This window comes from Nicotiana attenuata, unplaced genomic scaffold, assembly GCF_001879085.1.
Source record: "Nicotiana attenuata strain UT unplaced genomic scaffold, NIATTr2, whole genome shotgun sequence".
NCBI lineage: Eukaryota > Viridiplantae > Streptophyta > Magnoliopsida > Solanales > Solanaceae > Nicotiana > Nicotiana attenuata.
The window spans coordinates 221,812-241,773 of record NW_017670451.1 but is presented as its reverse complement, the minus strand read 5'-3'; the positions used below and the strand labels follow the sequence as shown (position 1 = coordinate 241,773).

At 42.1% G+C, this 19,962-nt stretch overlaps 1 pseudogene; it reads left to right on the top strand.

Annotated features, from left to right (window-relative positions):
• Positions 1–15,745: 15,745 nt before the first annotated feature.
• Positions 15,746–19,370, top strand: LOC109239592 (annotated as a pseudogene).
• The last annotated feature ends 592 nt before the right edge of the window (positions 19,371–19,962 follow it).

Sequence of the window (19,962 nt, the reverse complement as noted above, 5' to 3'; positions counted from 1 at the left end):
TTTTGGATATTTCAAATATGTTAATTAATTAGGATTTTTCTTGTATTGATAGAGACAACTAAATAGAAAATCGTAGTCTACTTTAGATTTGCCTTTTGAATAATAAATGAGACGAGCCTCGCCAATTGAAATACAAATGCGGGGCCCTCAATAATTGTTATATAAAAATACTTAGAATTCGGGCGGACCGTTTAGCGAATTTCACGGTCTTCCCCAAAGATAATAAACGCGTAGTTGCTTTAGGCGCGTATTTTAATAATATTACCTTCCTAAATGTGGGTGCACATTTATGTGACCCAAATCCAAATCTCAACGAAGTTGAAATGTGTTGACAATCACGGGTGCACTGGTGCGACGTGGTTCGAGACGCATTTTCACGACGTTGCAATTCTTATTAAAAATAACAATAAAAGCGGTTTACTAATAAAAGGCACATAAGTTAGAACATATTTTGAAATCAGATAAAATCAATTACAACAGTTGAGCGACCGTGCTAGAACCACGGAATCCGGGAATGCCTAACACCTTCTCCCGGGTTAACAGAATTCCTTACTCGGATTTCTGGTTCGCGGACTGCTAATAGAGTCATAATTTCCTCGGTTCGGGATTTAACCGGTGACTTGGGACACCATTAATCTCCCAAGTGGCGACTCTGAATATTAATAATAGATCCCGTTCCGACTGTCCTTTAATTGGAAAAACTCCTTTACACCCTCACAGGTGTGATGAAAAAGGAGGTGTGACAGAGTTATTGTATGCCATGTTAAATTCGTTCAACACCCGGACTGCTGGCACTATTTGGTCTTATAAACCAACTGCTCTATGACCCTCGATCTGATGATGTTGGCCGAGCTACCTGGATCAATCAACACACACTTAACTCAAGATTTATTGATAAGCACCGATATTACCAGTGCATCTTTATGAGGTTGTACAATGACTTCGGCATCCTCATCGTTGAATGAAATGGTTCCCTCTGGGATATAATCACGGGTGCGTTTCTCCCCCGTGATAGATACTTTAGTGCATTTTTATCATTGGCCCTTGAGGGACATCGACCCCTCCAATGATCATGTTAATGACATGCTGAGGTTCTTCTTATTCTGTCTGTTTTTTGAAGTCCCTGTTCCTGAAGTGATTTTTAGCTCGATCACTTAGAAATTCCTGGAGATGCTTGTTATTGAATAACCGAGCCACTTCTTCAGTTCCTGGCTACTGTGGCCTCGATCGCTCCTCTTTTCATTTTTCGCAGGCCTGATCTGTTACTTCTTCGATCTTCGTTATACGGTTGATATCGGTCTCTGCTCGATCATAGTTCATGAACGACGACTCTCTTAGACCTGTCAATGGTTCTGATGGGTTAAACGGACCCGGAAGGGGCCCCAAGCTTATCGTCCTTGACTCTAATTTTTAACTGGTACCTATTGTGGACGTCAGCCCAAGTTACCGCAGGGTACTCTACCAAATTTGTTTTAACTGCTGTAAAGCAAAGGAGCTTCGGGGGTTAAGTCCTTGAGTGAACGCCTGAACGGCCCAATCATTCGCCACCGGAGGCAAGTCCATCCGTTCCATTTGAAACTTTGATACGAAGTCCCTGAGCATTTCGTTGTCTCATTGCTTTACCTTGAAAAGGTCCGATTTTCTGGTCTCGACCTTGATGGCCCCGGCATGCGCTTTCACAAAAGCATCTGCAAGCATAGCAAACGAACAAATATAATTTGGGGGTAAGTTGTAATTCCATATCATTGCCCCTTTTGAAAGAGTTTCTCTGAACTTCTATAGCAAAACCGAATCGATTTCGTCATCTTCCAAGTCGTTCCCCTTGATGGCACATGTGTAGGAGGTCACAGGCTCATTTGGATCCATGGTTAAATTATATTTTGGAATATCGAGCATAAGAAACTTCTTCGGGATTGGCTTTGGTGCTGCGTTCAGAGGAAAAGGCTTTTGGACAAATTTCCTGGAGTCCAGGCCTTTCAATATCGGGAGTGCTCTCGGGATTTAATAGACCCAGGAATTATACGTCTCTACTTTCTTGTCATTTGCTTCAATTTTCTTTTCACCTGACTCCACCCGTTTGGTTAATGCTTCAAGCATTTTCATTACTTCGGAGCTGACACCGGCCTCAATTTCACCCGGCCTTTCTGTGACCTTTTCTTTTCTTCGGGTGTTTTCCCGGGATGGTTCGGCCTCAACTCTGCTGGGGGTGCGGCTTTGAGTTTGCAGCTGCACTATCGCCTCCTGTTGGGCCTGTAACATTTCGAAGATCAATTGTAGACTGACTCCGTCGCCTTCTCCTTCGGGCGCCCTCAAGCCGCTGGTCGGGCTCCTCCACAAATGTTGTTCTCTAGGTCGGTAGGCAGGTTGGCATCGATGGCCACATGTGAGTTAGCATCGACTGGGTCTGCAACTGGGACTCCATTGGGATGAGAAGGGTGCACCTCATTGCTAGGTACCATATTGTTGTTTTCTCCATGATGGCCAGCTCAGTCAAAGTTCAAGTGAGCAGACTGAGAGTTTGACATTTTTCAAACTGTCCTAAAATTAAAATATTAAAGAACAAGCGTAAAATAAGGTGTGTTATGGAAATTGTATCAAACTACCACTATTATCCTTAGCCCCATAGTGGGCGCCAAACTGTTTACCCTTAAAAATGGATGACAATTGGATTTATATGCGGTTTTAAGGATATGTGGATAGATTCAATACAAGTGATCAATAACATTAGATAAGTGAATTAAAGATAAAATAAATAACCAAATCAGCTGTGATGTTAAGTTCGGGCTCGAGTTTGAGCTTAGCAATTGTGCTGCCCTCGATTCGGAGCCAAATATATATGAAGAGCTATGAACAAAAATAAGAACTTTTGAATAACTTAGAAACAGAAAAATACAAGTTTATATGGCCTTGATATGCGTGCTACAGTGTCTTTATTGAATAAAAATCACCCCTTTATATAGTAGAAGGGTTTCATCCCTAGTACAATTCAAAAAAAGGTAAAAATCTTTTTTTTCGTAAATCGCTGATCTACTGCCGATACGGGCTGAGATCCACCCCGTGATATCTGGTTGGGTGCGGATATCGCGGCCCTTCATTAGTCTTGTATAATCGTTTAGTAATGCTTCCCGGGGTTTTAGAGCTCGAACTAGATTCGGTGGGCATTGTCTCAATGGCTCCGGTGGTAAGCTCTTCGTTCGGACCTTAGTACGAGAGGCTCCTAGCTTTGATTCCAATTCCGTATAGTTATATCCTTGCCTCGTTTGCCCCACCGGGAAATTGGGGTGCTCATCAGCCCGGGTTTTACCCGTATACAAATTTCACACCAATAGGTGTCTTGATAGTTACAATAAACCTTGACACAAACACCAGAAAAATTAAGCTGATTTATCCCCTAAGATGGTTCAAAATTTCTGAATATTCATCTAAGAAAGTCAATACGATTACAAGTCCACATGTATGTTAAAGTAATGAGGGAAAAGAAGACCGTGAAGTACAAGCAAGATCTCAAACATACCTCTTCCAAACTTGCAAGACCCTGTACTTTGCTTGTTTCATCTCCTACAGTTTCTAGACCTTGCCAATTTTAATCCAATTTAGTTTTCTTAATGCAATCAAGAAGTCAAAAAGTGTACTAATCCAATGAATTGAATAGTATCATGCTCACATTGAAGTAGTTTCTAAAACGCATTTTAGACTCTATATGATCATACCTCATGATTTTAGAATTGTTGATATGACTGTGGACATCTTATAGATGTTATAAATGAGAAGCATCTGTAATTGATTTTGGGAGGTTTTAATATTGATATTAACAAATTCACTAATCTATATTGGAGATTCGCCTTTTGCATATCGATTTCATAGAACTCAAACGACAGCCATGCTCAAAGATGTTTAATTCCCAGGCTAGCCAAGCTCGAGCATTGAGATTTTTTAATCAAGAAAATCCATGAAGTAGGCTCTTTGCAGCCATAAGCAAACACAACATAGTATAATCATCATACTGAAATAAAGGTAGTCGTCTGACCTTTAAATTATTTCTATATTTGGTGAGTAAGGGTGCAGTATCTCGTTTATAAATAAGTCGGTGCATTCTAACTCCCCCAGGAATTGCAGATTTGAGTTGCAATCCGAAACCTTGAACGAGGCTCTTGTATTGTCATACTGCAACTTCTTTTATCTCTTGAACTTATAACTTTATTTTTATTTCTTGACAAGAAGGAGAAGAAATAAAAGTAGCACTTAAAGATAAAGCACAAGCGATCAAAGTCCACCCACTCCTCATCATTTTGAGTTTCAATTGTTTGTGGCATTAATCTGTTCTTTCAAGTTTTTTTACTTACTGTCATTATCTTTGTGTTTATTGACTATAGTCATATTTCATAAAATTCCTAATCTTATTTATATGTATGTTCCATATAGTTTTTTTTCCTTTTTTATCTCAATTATACGTTTTTGCCTGAAATCTTTTGTGACATTAATATTACAGCTTGTAGTTTATGTACGAAATTCTTAAATATGCTAAAGAAGGAGCGAAAATTCTCATGGATTGGACACTTGCGGTTATGTCTGTGAATATTATTTTAAGTCATGATCTAGTATTCAAGTGATGATTGTAATTTATATTCAATCTATTTTCTTAGTGCTTTAGAAGTTCATGTGCTTATAAAATTGGTGTCAAAAATATGATCTTTGGTCACTATTTACTACTCTCAATAATGTTGTTTTGGCTCAATCAATTTTGAAATGATGTTTTTATATTATTTCCTTTACATTTGATATTAAGAGAAACAATGCTCACGTGTTCTCTTTCAAGACGATAGCGGCATATTTGGATGCTGAAGCGAGCTCAATGAAGAACTCAGTTATGCAGTCTTAAGGATTGGGATTGAAGAATCAATCCTTGAACAGAGTTGCGTTAAATCGAATTAAGGAGATAAGAGAAGGAAGAAGAAGATATTATTGATAGAAGAATTATGTAAATCTGACTGACTATTACAATCTTTCACTGATAAAGTATATAGCGTTGCTCTGTAACTAACTGCCGCAACAACTCTCCTAACTCCTTAACCAACTAATAACAACTTTTAATAACTTTTATTCATATATTCTATATCTATACAATTGCTATATAACAAGTTTCCCCCCCTCTGAAAAAGTCCTTGTCCTCAAGGACTAAAGTGAGGAAATTGTTGTTGTAACATGTGAAGATCCATCCATGTACTATCCTCCTTAGAACAGTTAACCATTTCACAAGGACCTGGGTGATCTGATGCCCATGCTTAGTAATGCACCTCTCCTCCAAAATGGCCTCAGGTTCCAAAACAATGCATCCATGAGGTGATAATGAGACTGGTAAATCTGGGATCATAGTATCAGTGCCAACATGTTTCTTCAGTTGTGAAACATGAAATGTGTGATGAATTTTGGCTTGAGGGGAAAGATCCAGCTGATAAGTTACATTGCCCACCTGCTTTAGGACCTTGAAAGGGCCAAAGTACTTGGGACTGAGCTTGTGATAGGAGTGCCCTTTGAGAGACATTTGCCTGTAAGGTTGGAGTCTCACGAAAACCATATCACCAATATCAAAAGTCTAGAGAGTTCTCTTATTGTCTGCATGTGCCTTCATTGTACATTGAGCCACCTGTAAATGGTGTTTGAGCAGTCGGATGGTAGCTTCTCTAGCTTGCAGGCTTCTATCCACCTGATCCACCATAGAGGTATGAGCTATGTAAGGCATGTGAGTAGGTAGCTTCTGCCCATAAAGAACTTCAAAAAGGGTCGTTTTGATTGTAGTGTGATAATTCGTATTATACCGCCATTCTGCAAGGGGTAGCCATTGTAGCCATTCTTTAGGTCGATCGTTACACATGCATCTGAGGTATCCTTCCACACATTTGTTCACCACCTCTGTTTGTCCATCGGATTGGGGATGATAGGCACTAGAGTGGTGCAACTGTACTCCCTGTGTTTCAAATAGAGCCTGCCAAAATTTGCTCAGAAGAATGACATCCCTGTCACTCACTATTATTTGAGGTAGACCATGTAGCTTGTAAATATTGTCAAGAAAAACTTGGGCGACTGTAGAAGCAGTGTAAGGATGTGCCAATCCAATAAAGTGAGCGTACTTACTCAGTCTATCCACCACCACTAATATGAATGATTTCTGATGAGATTTGGGATGTCCCCCAATGAAGTCTAGGCTAATGTCTTGCCAAACTTTCTCAGGTATTGGCAGAGGTTGTAGGAGCCCTGGATAGCTGACATTTTCCCCTTTGCATTTTTGGCATACCTCACAATTTTGAACATGCTTGTAGACATCCTGTTTCATCTTGGCCCAATAGTACACTCTGTTGATCCTGAACAAGGTAGCAGCCATCCCAAAGTGGCCACCCATAGCTGAATCATGTGAGAACTGCAATATTTCCTTTCCCAAACTAGGATCAAATCCTACCACTATTTTCCCTTTTCTGTAGAGTACACCCTCATGTAGCATGTAAACTGGATTAGAGAGAGGATCAACTTGAAGTTGAGCTAATAATTTCTCTAAGGTGTGGGTCTCCTTTGTATGACTCTCAAATCCTTAGTAAGAAATCAGAGGTGATTGTGGTTAATGTCTGCGGTTGAGCTTCTTGCACAGGGCACCTGAATAGAGCATCAGCTACAATGTTCTCTTTTCCTTTCTTATACACAATAGAGCAATCATATCCTATCAATTTGGCCAGCCACTTCTATTGTCTTGGAGTGGAGACTCTTTGTTCTATCAAATATTTGAGGCTCTGATGGTCTGATCGAATAACAAAATGCCTCCCAATCAAATAAGGTCTCCATTTTTCAATAGCAGTAACAACAACCATCATTTCCTTCTCATATACTGATAGTTGTTGATGTTTAGTGCTAAGGGCCTTGCTCATATAAGCCAAGGGGTGTTCAGCTTGCATTAGAACAGCTCCAATACCTACCCCACATGCATCAGCTTCGATGACAAACTCCAAAGAGAAGTTTGGTAGAGCCAATACAGGTGTAGTGCTCATAGCCTGCTTCAGTTTCAGGAAGGCTTCCGTGGCCTCTTCAGACCACTTGAACTTGTCTTTCTTCAGCAACTCTGTGAGAGGTCTTGCAATAATTCCATAACCCTTCACAAATATTCTGTAATACCCTGTTAGTCCTAGAAATCCTCTCACTTCTTTGATAGTTTGAGGATAAGGCCAACTCATCATTACCTTCACCTTCTCTGGATCAGTAGTAACTTCTATTTGATCGATGATATGTCATAGATAGTCAACTTCAGTCTTCCCAAAAGAACATTTGCTGAGCTTAACAAATAACTGGTTTACTTGTAAGATATCAAAAGCTTGTTGCAAGTGTATCACATGCTCAGACCATAAAGGGCTGTAGATGAGAATGTCATAAAAAATACCAAAATGAACTTCCTTAGAAAAGGCTGAAAAATCTCATTCATTAGACTTTGGAATGTTGAAGGTGCGTTTGTCAATCCAAAGGGCATTACAGCAAACTCATAATGGCCATGATGAGATCTAAAAGCTGTTTTCTCAATGTCATGATCAGCCATGCTAATCTAGTGATAACCAGATCTTAAATCCAACTTAGAAAAGTATTTTGAATCCCCTAGTCCATCCAATAACTCTTCAATCACAAGAATAATAAATTTATCTTTGACAGTACAGTCATTTAACTTCCTATAGTCTATGCAAAACCTCCATGTACATTTTTTTTTCTTAATCATAACAATAGGAGAAGAAAAAGGACTCATACTTGGCCTGATGATGCAGATTCTAGCATTTCCTTGATCATCCTCTCAATCTTATCTTTCTGGCAGGCTAGAGTATCTGTAGGGTATCACATTGATTGGTGATGTTCCCTCCTTCAATACAATCATGTGGTCGTGATTCTTATGGGGAGGTAGTTTGTTGGGCACTTCAAACAATGTGGCATACTGTTTTAGGATATGTTGTAATTCTTCTGGTATTTGTACTTCCTGAGAGTACAAGGCTAGTTTAGCTTCTTCAGTTGGGTGAATGAAAGCTACTGAAAGCATGATGATTTGACTTGGTTTCTTAAGCATCTTCTGCATCCTAACATCATCTACTACCTTGAAGGTTTCAGGTTGACTACCTCTTAAAGAAACCTTTCTACCCCCAATTTGAAGTTCCACCTTATGTCTCCTAGTGTGATCAGCCATTGTATTCCCAATACTACATTCGCACCACCTAATGGAATGACCAGCATGTCAGCCCTAAAATCCACACCTTGCATCTTCCATGTCACCCCCTGAGTCATCACAGAACTGTGAACTTTATTGCCATCAGCTACAACCACAGCAAAGGGAGTAATGTTGTCTAGTTTACACCCCAATCTCTTGGCTACTAACAAATCCATGAAATTGTAGGTTGATCCAGAGTCGATTAGAACAGGTACCATTTTGCCTTTGACAACTCCTTTTACCCTCATGGTCCAATAATCATTGGTGCCATTTAGTGCGTGCATAGACACTTGAGGATTGAGTGTTGATTCCTCAAAGGTCTCCTCCTCCACCAAATTCTCCTCCTATTCTTCCTCTTCTGTTCCTTCATCCAATTTAAGAATGAATAATTGCTTCTTTTTACTACACTTATGATTGGGAGTATACTTCTCATCACACCAATAACAAAGTCCTTGGGCTCTTTTCTCGTCCATTTCTGCAGCAGATAGTCTTCTTGATCCTGGAAGCACTGGTTTAACATTAGATTTATTGTACATGTTATTCCCTGTGGCCCTGCTTCCTTCACCCATCTGGTTTGAGAAAGATCCTTTTGAAGGGGTACTCCAAGCATTGCTAGAAGCAGGAGGAAAAAATCATGAACTCCTCACCATAGCATGGGTCTGATTCTGTTGAAGTTTGAGGGACTGCTCAACCAACCTTGCTTGACTGTAGGCCTTCATAAGTGTTCTAGGCCCTAACATCCTCACTTCCATTTCAATTTCTGGTTTAAGATTGGCCAAGAAAATATTAATAGAATGGTCTTTTATTACCTCCACTTGGTTCAACAATTCATCGAATTTATCAAGGCAATCCTGCACACTTCCTATTTGTTTGAATGCCACCAATTCTGCCATAGGATCTGCATGCTCAACATCCCCAAATCGGAGATGTATTGCCCTTACATAATCGTCCCAATTGGGAAACCTTCCCATTCTTTCCCTCATATACATTTTATGCCATTGCAACGCCTTACCCTCCAAATTAATGGAGGCAGCTTGAACCTTATTTTCCTCCGAGATTTTCTCATAATTGAAGAATTGTTCAGCCTTATACAGCTACCCATTAATATCTTCCCCATTAAATCTAGGAAATTCAAATCGCTAATAACGACCATTTTGAGGGAGGATGTTACCTTGCGCATGAACTCCATCATTTTTCGCCATAGGTGGAGCTACTTGACCCACCGGAATTCCATTCCCAGCGACCATGTTTGCTAGTAATTGCCACATCTCAACCAATGCCTAGATCCTTGCGCTCGAACTTGTTCATGCAATTCATCCATTTCGGGCTCAATTCCCCATTTTTGGTGTTTGTTGTCGTCGTCTCCGGCATCTTTCCTTCGTCCGAGAATCGCCGCGCTTCGATACTAAAGAAGCAAGCTCAATGAAGAACTCAGTTACGCAGTCCTAAAGGATTGGGATGGAAGAATCAATCCTTGAACAGAGTTGCGTTAAATCGAATTAGGGAGATAAGAGAAGGAAGAATAACATATTATTGATAGAAGAATTATGTAAATCTGACTGACTATTACAATTTTTCACTGATAGAGTATATAGCCTTGCTCTGTAACTAACTGTCGTAACTAAGTCTCCTAACTCCTTAACCAACTAATAATAGCTTTTAACAGCTTTTATTCCTATATTCTATATCTATATAATTGCTATATAACAGATGCATGGCAAACATTTCAACTTTAAACTTCTATAAAGGATTGAGACAATTTAGAGTTATGTAGGGAAATGTTGAGGTATATTAATTGAGTAAAACATGTTTTCCATTTTACATAAGTCTCCGCTTTTAGAGTAAGTTATTATCTCTTTTTATTTTATCATAGTAATTTTAAATCTGAAATTAATAGTGCCTAAAGATTTGCATAGGTCCAAGCCTTAATGTAAACTCAATCGGCTTTATTTTATAGTTTATTACACAATAAGATAGATGAAAGACTAACTTTTTAAAAACGGAGAAGGGTAAAAAATTTCCCTGAACTATTGAAAAAGGTCTAAAAATACCCTTCATCCACATATTGGGCTAAAAATATACCTCCATCCCCCTTTTTCATACCCTTTGACCATTAGGTCAATGCTGAATTTTAAAAATAATTATTTAAATTCCACGTGGAAATTTTTTACTGGTCGAAATTAAAACATCTAACCTATTAGAAAGACCCACACATATCTACCCTGTGATGACCCAAGGGGTCATCTTGTATTTTAGAATCCGAATCCGGGTTTCGAGGCCTTGAAAATCTTATTTTTTCCTCCTTGATTTGTGTGCACAGTCCGGGCGCATTTCCGGAAAGCTTTTATGTGAAATTTAAGAAAAATATGGAAATTTGCCTTTAAAATTGATTAAAGTTGACTTTGGTCAATATTTTGGATAAACGGACCCAGACCCGTGTTTCGACGGTCCTGGAGGGTCCGTAGTAAAATATGGGACCTGGCGTATGCTCGGAATCGAATTCAGAGGTCCCTAGCCCGAGAAATGAATTTTTGAAGAAAATTATTTGCTGAAAAATATAAGGAGTTTTAGAAATTGAATAATGTTTGAACTTTATGGTATCGGACCCGTAATTTGGTTCTGGAGCCCGATATAGGTTTAATATGGTATTTAAGTTATGTCTGTAAAATTTGGTATGAAACGGAGTTGATATGACATGAATCGGACCCTTGGTTGAGAAAATAGAAATTTTGAACTATTCTATTAATTTCATGAGTTTTGGTGTTAAATTCGTTGTTTAAGATGTTATTTTGGCGATTTGATCGCACGAGCAAGTCCGTATGATGTTTTTAGGCTTGTGTGCATGTTTGGTTTGGAGCCCCGAGAGCTCGGGTGAGTTTTGGATAGGCCACGGAGTGAGTTTGGACTTAGAAAAATTTCTGTTGCATCTGGCATTTTGTTGCAGGCTCTGATCTCGCAATTGCGAGGTCAGGCTTGGCGATTGCGAGGGCTTTATCGCAATTGCGAAGAAGCCCTGGCCAGCACAGTTCGCATTTGCGAACATTTCCTTTGCATTTGCGAAGTCAACAGGGGGGTCAACCTTTGCAATTGCGACAGAAGCAGACATTGCAGCAGGTTCGCATTTGTGAAGCCTGTCTCGCAATTGCGAGCTTCATAATTGCGAAGCTCCTGTCGCAAATGCGACATCTGCAACTGATCAAAACATCATTTGGACGGGATTTTCACTTCACTTCTCAAATTCATAGGCAATTTTCTTAAGGAGAGTTCTTCCCCAAATCATAGGTAAACAATTTCTGACTCATTTTCTTCAATCTATTTAATCTTTTTACATAATTTATCTCAAAATCTAGGGTTTTTCATGGGAAATTGGGTAGAATTTAGGAATTTCAAATTTTGGGAATCTTGACCTCAAATTGAGGTCGGATTTCAAAACCAATTGCATATTTGGGTTCGTGGGTGAATGGGTAGTCGGGTTTTTGTTCGAACTTCGAGTTTTGACCAAGCGGGCACGGGGTTGGTTTTTGACTTTTTGGGGAAAATATTGGGAAATCTATACTCATGCATTAGAATTGGTTCATTTAGCGTTAATTGATGTTTATTAGTCAATTATGCATAGATTCGGGCGGTTTGGAAGTGGAAATCAAAGGGAAAGCGGTAATTGAGGCTTGATTTTTAGCTGAAATCGAGGTAAGTGTTTGGTCTAACCTTAGCTTGAGGGAATAGGTGTTGTTGTCTTATTTGCTACGTGTTAGTGTTGAGCACGACGTATATGTGTGGTGACGAGTATCTATACGTTGATGTTGAGCATGCTATTGAGTCTTAAACTGTGACCGTTTTGTTACTTATTATGTACTATTCATGCTTAAACTGATGATTCTCCATGTTGAACAAGTCTTATGATATTTTCTTGGTATTGGATATTTGTTGAGTATTGACTCGAGTTAAGACTTACATTGTGAAATTAACTGTTGAAACGAGATTGGTTATAGCTGATTCCCTTGCCGGGATGTTATTGTTCCTATTTTTTCGGGTGAGGAAGAGTGTAAAGCACAAAGGGTGATGCCGTGCACGATATTGTGAGAGTGTTAATGTACGAAGGGTGATGCTGTGCCTATTTTTGTGAGTGTTAATGCACGAAGGGTGATACTGTGCCATGATTATGAGAGTTAAAGCATGAAGGGTGATGCCGTGCCATGATTATGAGAGTTTATGCATGAAGGGTGATGCTGTGCCGTTTTTGTTGTTTCTTATGGTGAGGACGAGAGTAAAAGCACGAAGGGTGTTGTCGTGCATGTGTTACCATTCCATTATTCCTGCTGATTCGAATATGGTGTTTATTTTACTTCTCTGTTGAATTACTGTAAGAATTTGATATTCCCCGCAACATGTTTCCCTTTCCCATCTTTATCTGATACTTTCTGTTATTATTGTTCTGCTCATATATGATTTAACTGCACAGGTGTATATGGTTGTCGTGTCCTAGCCTCGTCACTACTTCGACGAGGTTAGGCTCGACACTTACCAGTACATGGGGTCGGTTGTACTTATACTACACTCTGCACTTTTTGTGCAGATTTCGATGCCGGACTTTGTGAGTAGATTTGAGGTTGCTGCCTTCAGTACAGGGAGACCCAAGGTAGATCTGTCAGCGTCCTCAGAGCCTGGAGTCCCCCTTTTCGCCTTTTTTTGTCTTTCCAGTCTCTTTCTATTTTGAGAACAGATGTACTTCTTTCAAACTTATATTTTTAGAAGTTCTTAGACGTTCGTGGATTGTTACACCAGATCACTGGGGTAGTTATGTACTAGAGTTGTTGAACTGTTATATCACTTTCGCATATCATATTTGTTTGGTTTTAGCTATTATTTGTTTCTGTTTGATTAAAAATAATTGTGGTAAAATTGTAACTGTCAACTTGCCTAGCTTTCATGAGTAGGCGCCATCACGATTCCCGAAGGTGGAAAATCTGGGTCGTGACAAGTTGGTATCAGAGCGTTAGGTTTCCTAGGTCTCACAATTCACGAACAAGCTAGGTAGAGTCTGAGGGATCGGTACAGAGACGTCTGTGCTTATCCCCCAGAGGCTACAGAGTTTAGGAATAACTTCACATCTATTCTTCTCTGTAGTGCGATTTGACTTCTCAATGCTAATTGAACTTCTACTCTGTTCTTTCGCAGATGTCAAGAACACGTACCGCTTCATCCGTTGATCAGCAGCCCGAGCCCCCAGTGGCAGCTCCCACGAGGGGCAGAGGATATGGCCGAGGCCGTGCTAGAGGCCGATGCAGGGGCAGGGCTCAAACTAGAGCTCGAGCAGCAGCACCAGAAGCGGAGCCTCAGGTAGAGTTCAGGATGAGGTTCCGGCCCAGACCATTCCAGCAGGGCCAGCCCAGGTTTCAGAGGGGTTCATCGCTACCCCGGTACTTCAGGATGCTCTGGTCCGTCTAGTGGGCCTTATGGAGAGTGTCACCCAGGCAGGCATACTTCCTATAGCACCATCCGTCTCTCGGGCAGGGGGAGGAGCACAGACTCCTGCTACTCGAACTCCAGAGCAGATGGCTCCTCAGTTCCAGACTCCAGCAGCTCAGCTAGTGGGAGTAGCTCAGCTAGTTGTTGCAGCTCAGGCCATTGGCGGCCCATCTATGTCTCTTGAGGCTTTGCTAAGGTTGGATAAGTTCACCAAGCTTTTCCCGGTTCATTTTAGTGGGGCAGCTTCTGAGGACCCCCAGGATTATCTTGACCACTGCCATGAGGTGTTGCGGAACATGGGGATAGTAGAGACCAATGGGGTCGACTTTGCTGTATTCCAGATGATAGGGTCCGCCAAGAGATGGTGGAATGATTTTGTGTTGACTAGACCAGTTGGTTTGCCTGCCTTGACTTGGGACCAGTTCTCTTAGCTATTTCTCGAGAAGTTCCTTCTTGTCACCCAGAGAGAGGACTACCGCAGGCGGTTCGAGCATCTTCAGCAGGGTTCTATGACTGTCACTCAGTACAAGACTAGGTTTGTTGATTTGGCTCGTCATGCTCTTCTCATACTCCCCACCGAGAGAGAGAGGGTGAGGAGGTTCATTGAGGGACTTGCTCAGCCTATTAGATTGCAGATGGCTAAGGAGAAGGGTAGCGAGATTTGTTTTCAGGATTCGGCCAATGTGGCCCGGCGAGTTGAGACAGTTCTAGCTCAAGGGAGTGGTCAGGGGTCTGACAAGAAGCCTCGTCATTCTGGTAGGTTTAGTGGTGCCTCGTCTGGAGGCAGGGATTCTTTTGGTAGGGGCCATCCTCCTAGGCCGTTTCATTCAGCACTTCAAGCTTCTCATGGTGCTTCAGGTGGTCGTGGTTCTCATATGCAGTATTCTAATCAGCTACCCTATAGTGCACCCCCAGCTCCTATCAGTGCACCTCTGCTCCAGAGTTTTTAGGGTGGTTACTCAGGCTGTCAGGGTCAGTTTCAGGGTCAGCATTCCCAGCAGCCGAGGGCTTGTTATACTTGTGGCGATCAGGCACATTGCTAGATTTTGCCCTCGAGCGTCGAGCAGTTCTCAGCATCAGGGTTCTCGTGCCATGGTTCAGGCACCGGGTGTTCCACCGCCCGCTCAGCCAGCTAGGGGTAGGGGTCAGGCAGCTAGAGGTGGAGGTAGAGGCGCTAGAGGTGGAGGTCAGGCCGCTAGAGGTGGAGGCCAGCCAGCAGGAGGCTATCCCAGGGATGTAGTTCAGAGTGGTGGGGCCCAGCCCCGATGTTATGCTTTCCCAACTAAGCCTGAGGCTGAGGCATCCGATGCCGTTATCACAAGTACGGTTTCAGTTTGCAGTAGAGATGCTTCAGTTCTATTCGATCCAGGGTTTACATACTCCTATGTGTCATCTTATTTTGCTACGTATTTGGTTGTGCCTCGTGATTCTTTGAGTTCTCCTGTATATGTGTCCACACCGGTGGGTGATTCTATTATCGTAGATCATGTCGATCGCTCGTGTGTAGTTATCATTGAGGGTCTTGAGACCTGTGTAGACCTCCTACTTTTGGATATGGTCGATTTTGATGTCATCTTTGGGATGGATTGGCTGTCACCTTATCATGCCATATTGGACTGTCACACCAAGAATGTGACCTTAGCCTTTCTGGGGTTGCCTCGACTAGAGTGGAGAGGGACTCCTGGTCATTCTGTCAGTAGGGTTGTTTCTTATATGAAGGCTCGGCGTATGGTCGAGAAGGGGTGTTTGGCTTATGTTCCCGATTCCAGTGCTGAGGTTCCTCCCATGAATTTCGTACCAGTTGTTTGTGAGTTTCCAGAGGTATTTCCTGCAGACCTGCCGGGGATGCCACCCGATAGGGATATTGAATTTTGTATTGATTTGGCTTCGGGCACTCAGCCCATTTCTATTTTGCCGTATCGTATGGCCCTGCCAGAGTTGAAAGAATTGAAGGAGCAGTTGCAAGATTTTCTTGATAAGGGCTTTATTAGACCTAGTGTCTCGCCTTGGGGTGCGCCGGTGTTGTTTGTTAAGAAGAAAGATGGATCGATGAGGATGTGTATAGATTATCGGCAGTTGAACAAAGTCACCATCAAGAACAAGTATCCATTGCCGAGGATTCATTTGTTTGACCAGCTTCAGGGTGCCAAAGTATTTTCGAAGATTGATTTGAGATCTGGCTACCATCAGTTGAGGATTAGGGCATCCGATGTCGCTAAGACAGCTTTTCGCACTCGGTACGGGCATTATGAGTTCCTAGTGATGTCCTTTGGGTTGACAAATGCCCCAGCAACATTTATGGATTTGATGAATCGGGTGTTCAGGCCTTATTTGGATTCCTTCGTGATTGTCTTCATTGATGATATTTTGATCTACTTCCATAGCCGAGAGGAGAACGAGCAGCATCTTCGAGTCGTTCTTCAGACTCTGAGACAGTCAGTTATATGCCAAGTTTTCGAAATGTGAGTTTTGGTTGAGTTCAGTTACTTTCTTGGGTCATGTTGTATCAGCAGAGGGTATTCAGGTGGATCCTAAGAAGATTGAGTCAGTCAGGGACTGGCCTAGACCCACATCAGCTACAGAGATCCAGAGTTTCTTGGGTTTGGCGGGTTATTACCATCGGTTTGTGGAGGGGTTTTCATCTATAGCAGCCCCGATGACCAGGTTGACCCAGAAGAGTGCCTCGTTCGGACGAATGTAAGGCGAGCTTTCAGAAGCTCAAGACAGCTTTGACTACAATGCCGGTGTTGGTTTTGCCCACAGGCTCAGGGCCATATACAGTATATTGTGATGCATCTTGTTTTGGACTTGGTGAGGTGATGCAGAATGGCAAGGTTATTGCATATGCTTCGCGGCAGCTGAAGATTGACGAGAAGAATTATCCCGTTCATGATTTGGAGCTAGCAGCCATTGTTCACGCGCTGAAGATCTAGAGGCATTATTTATATGGCATTTTATGTGAGGTGTTCACGGATCACAAGAGTCTGCAGTATTTGTTCAAGCAGAAGGAGCTAAATTTGAGGCAGAGGAGGTGGTTGGAGCTATTGAAAGACTATGACATCACCATCTTGTACCATCCGGGGAAGGCCAATGTAGTGGCCGATGCTTTGAGTAGGAAGTCGGCTAGTATGGGTAGCCTTGCATATATTCCAGTTGGTAAGAGACCGCTTGCTTTGGAAGTTCAGGCTTTGGCCAATCAGTTCGTGAGGTTGGATGTCTCTGAGCCCAGTCGTGTTCTAGCTTGTATAGTTGCTCGATTTTCATTATTTGAGCGTATCAGGGATCGGCACTATGATGATCCTCATTTGCTTGTCCTTAGGGACATAGTGTGGCATGGTGATGCCAAGTAGGTTACAGTTGGAGATGACGGAGTTCTGAGGATGCAGGGTCGAGTTTGTGTGCCTAATGTGGATGGTCTTCGTGAGTTGATTCTAGAGGAGGCCCATAGTTCTCGATATTCTATTCATCCGGGCGCCACCAAGATGTATCAGGATTTGCGGCAGCATTACTGGTGGAGGAGGATGAAGAAGGATGTTTTTGCGTATGTAGCTCAGTCTTTGAATTGTCAGCAAGTAAAGTACGAGCATCAGAGACCTGGTGGTTTGCTTCAGAAGATTGAGATTCCTGAGTGGAAGTGGGAGCGTATCACTATGGACTTTATTGTTTGACTCCCACGGACGCAGAGGAAGTTCGATGCGGTATGGGTTATTGTTGATAGGCTGACTAAGTCAGCGCATTTAATTTATGTGGCAGTTTCCTATTCTTCAGAGCGGTTAGCTGAGATCTATATCCGGGAGATCGTTCGTCTCCATGGTGTGCCCGTGTCTATCATTTCTGATCGGGGCACGCAGTTTAACTTGCATTTCTGGAGGGCAGCTCAGCGTGAGTTGGGTACGCGGGTCGAGTTCAGCACAACATTTCATCCTCAGATGGACGGACAGTCCGAGCGTACTATTCAGATTTTGGAGGATATATTCCGAGCATGTGTTACTGACTTTGGAGGTTCTTGGGATCAGTTCTTGCCATTAGCAGAGTTCACCTACAACAACAGTTATCAGTCGAGCATCCAGATGGCTCCCTATGAGGCATTATATGGTAGGCAGTGTCGGTCGCCGGTTGGGTGGTTTGAGCCGGGAGAGGCTCGGTTGTTAGGTACAGATTTAGTTTAGGATGCCTTGGAGAAGGTTAAGATCATCCAGGATAAGCTTCGTACGGCTCAGTCCAGGCAGAAGAGTTATGTCGACCGTAAGGTTCGTGATGTGGGATTCATGGTCGGAGAGCGAGTGTTGCTTCGGGTGTCGCCCATGAAGGGCATGATGAGATTTGGGAAGAAAGGCAAGCTAAGCCCTAGGTTCATCGGTCCTTTTGAGATCCTTGATCGAGTGGGAGAGGTGGCTTACAGACTTGCGTTGCCGCCGGGTTTATCGGCTGTGCATCCAGTGTTTCATGTGTCCATGCTTCGGAAGTATCACGACGATCCATCCCACGTGTTAGACTTCAGCACGGTCCAGTAGGACAAAGACTTGACCTTTGAGGAGGAGCCGGTAGTTATTCTAGACCGGCAGGTTCGTCAGTTGAGGTCGAAGAGCTACCATTCAGTTCATGTTCAGTGGAGAGGTCAGCCTGTCGAGGCAGCTACCTGGGAGTCCGAGTCCGATATACGAAGCCGATATCCCCATCTTTTCACCGACTCAGGTACTTTCCTATGTCCGTTCAAGGACGAACGGTTGTTTTAGAGGTGGAGAATGTGATGACCAAAGGGGTCATCTTGTGTTTTAGAATCCGAATCCGGGTTCCGAGGCTTTGAAAACCTCATTTTCTTCCTCCTCGATTTGCATGCACAATCCGGACGCATTTCCAATAAGCTTTTATGTGAAATTTAAGAAAAATATGGAAATTTGCCTTTAAAATTGATTAAAGTTGACTTTGGTCAACGTTTTGGGTAAACAGATCCGGACCTATGTTCCGACGGTCTCGGAGGGTCCGTAGTAAAATATGAGACCTGGGCGCATGCCCGGAATTGAATTCAGAGGTCCCTAGCCCAAGAAATGAATTTTTGAAGAAAATTGTTTGCTGGAAAATATAAGGAGTATTAGAAATTGAATAATGTTTGAACTTGATGGTATCGGGCCCGTATTTTTGTTCCGGAGCCCGGTACAGGTTTGTTATGGTATTTAAGTTATGTCTGTAAAATTTGGTAAGAAACGGAGTTGATGTGACATGAATCGGACCCTTGGTTGAGAAAATAGAAATTTTGAACTATTCTATTAATTTCATGAGTTTTGGTGTTAAATTCGTTGTTTAAGATGTAATTTGGCGATTTGATCGCACGAGCAAGTCCTTATGATATTTTTAGGCTTGTGTTCATGTTTGGTTTGGAGCCCCGAGGGCTCGGGTGATTTTGGATAGGTCATGGAGTGAGTTTGGACTTAGAAAAATTTCTGTTGCATCTGGTATTTTGTTGCAGGCTTCGCAATTGCGAGCCTCACAGGCTTGGCAATTGCGAGGGCTTTATCGCAATTGGAAGAAGCCTTGGCCAGCACAGTTCACATTTGTGAAGTCAACAGGAGGGTCAACCTTCGCAATTGAGATAAATTGTTCGCAATTGCGACAGAAGCAGACATTGCAGCAGGTTCGCATTTGCGAAGCCTGTCTGGCAATTGCGAATCTCATGTCGTAAATGCGACATCTGCAACTGATCAAAACATCATTTGGACGGGATTTTCACTTCACTTCTCAAATTTTCAAACCCTAAGCTCCCATAGACGATTTTCTTAAGGAGAGTTCTTCCCGAAATCATAGGTAAACGATTTCTAACTCATTTTCTTCAATCTATTTCATCCTTTTACATGATTTCATCTCAAAATCTAGGGTTTTTCATGCAAAATTGGGTGTTTTTGGGTAGAATTTAGGAATTTCAAAATTTGGGGATTTAGACCTCAAATTGAGGTCGGATTTCAAACCAATTGCATATTTGGGTTCGTAGGTGAATGGGTAGTCGGGTTTTGGTTCGAACTTTGGGTTTTGACCAAGCGGGCTCGGGGTCGGTTTTTGAGTTTCTGGGGAAAACATTGGGAAATCTATACTCATGCATTAGAATTGGTTCATTTAGCGTTAATTGATGTTAATTAGTTAATTATGCATAGATTCGGGTTGATTTTTAGCCGTGGAATCGAGGTAAGTGTTTTGTCTAACCTTAGCTTGAGGGAATAGGTGTTGTTGTCTTATTTCCTACGTGTTAGTGTTGAGTATGACGTATAGGTGAGGTGACG